Raw genomic sequence first — 2014 nt, forward strand, 5'->3', positions numbered from 1 at the left:
TTAATTCTAAGTGTTAACCAGACAAAGCTTATACAAGGTGTTGTCCGGATTGTTGACTGGAGATGAAATCTGGCTAAGTTAGGTTGACCGGATTTGAAGTTATATTTTGTGTTTTTTTAAGAAATGTTATATTGTCATAAAAAAGAAGTTTTGAAATAAATGATTTTGTTTTGACAATAATTTCAATGGTTGCGGTCTATTTGAAGTTATTTTGTGAAATATTTTTGATGAGGAAATAAGGGTGACATATCAAGGAGAGGTGTACCATGGGATAAGGGTGTCATATTAAGGAGAGGTGTACCATGGGATAATGGTGGCATATCAGGGAGATGTGTAAATTTGGATATAAAGGTGGCATTTGTATGTGTGTGTTGTATGATATAACTCTTTCTATTATATCCCTTAAGACTACCGTGGTCTGGAATCTTTATTTCTTTGTGATTTAAAGATTTAGGCTCAAAGTTCTTATTGGAAATCATAGTCTGAATGTTATTGAGGAGAAAACGTCAGGTTTGGCCTGAAACTTTATTTTAACCTTGTTTTATTTGAAAAAGGGTTAAAAGTGGCATTATGTGAAACCTGATTGGTTTAGAGGTATGGAATTTGCATAATTGAAACATTTGCTTGAAATGTGGAAGAGGTCTGGTATTATGTTCCTATTTGTTCATATGTTTGTTATATATGAAAGGATGTTTTCTATAAAGATTTTTGGTGATATTCACCCTGCAATAACATAAATAGGGTATCTCACTAGACCTTTTGGTCTAAATCTTGTTTTGTGATTTTAACTATGTATTGCAGGAGGTTCGGACTGTAAGGAAAAAGGGAAAATTTGATATTTTCCTATATGCAATTCTGCTTGAAGATCTGTAGTGATGTATAGTTTTGATTGATTAGTACAAGAAATGTATTTGAATTTTTGGACCTTGTATTTGGTTATAATCGATTCTTTTTCTAAGGGACCTGAATGGGATAATATCATGTATTTCTTTTGTATGAAATATGTGTTACATGTAATGTATGGGTTGGGGTGTTACACATGTATATTGGTTGAGTTTTAAAAACTCCCCCTAGAAACAATAATAAGGATGATTGTGGTGACCAGAGGCTCTGGTTGTGAAGGATGGTTGAATGATGTAAGAAATATGGCTAAGTATGCAAATGAATATTTCTTATGAATGGGTCTTTGAGACCAGAGGGCTTTTGTTCCAAAGGCAATGAATCCAGAGGCTCTGCTCTTTAGAACCAGAGGCTCTGGTTGTAAAGGCGAGGAAAAAGATGTATGAGAAAATGGTTAAGTGTATGGGAAAGAGTATAATGGTTGAGCCTTTGAGACCAGAGGGGCTCTAGTTCCAAAGGCTTTGAATCCAGAGGCTCTGGTCTTTAGAACCAGAGGCTCTGGTCTTTAGAACCAGAGGCTCTGGTTCCAAAAGCGATGAAATAAAGTATGAAAAATATGATTAAGTGCATGAGAGAGAAAGGGTGTGAGGGGGGGGGGGTCTTTGGGTCAAGAGGAGCTCTAGTTACAAAGAGTATGAATCCAGAGGCTCTAGTGGTCTTACAGAGATGAAAAGAAAGAAGAAAGGGGAATTGAGCGTGCCAAGTCTTATTTGGAAACCAGAGGTGTCTGGTTGCAAAGGACTTGGAAACTAGAGGCTCTGGTCTTTAGAACTAGAGGCTCTGGTTGCATAGAAATAAAGCGATGGAGTCCAAAAGGGGTCTGGTCTCAAGGGATGAGAATCCAGAGGCTCTGGTCTATAGAACCAGAGGCTCTGGTCTAAAATAGAGAGAATCCAGAGACTTTGGTCTATAGAACCAGAGGCTCTGGTTGCGAAGGCAATACTTAGTGAATAAAAGGTAAGTATTTGCTTTGGACCAGAGGTCTTTGGGTCCAAAGGCGATGAAACACTTTAAGCCATATTAAAAGATTTCTTCATGGCCAGAGGCTCTGGTCTTTAGAACCAGAGACGCTGGTTTGGAGTACTTCATGATTATGGCTGACTTCTTTGTATCA

This window comes from Cynara cardunculus (genome assembly GCF_001531365.2).
Source record: "Cynara cardunculus var. scolymus isolate 2C chromosome LG 2, CcrdV1, whole genome shotgun sequence".
NCBI lineage: Eukaryota > Viridiplantae > Streptophyta > Magnoliopsida > Asterales > Asteraceae > Cynara > Cynara cardunculus.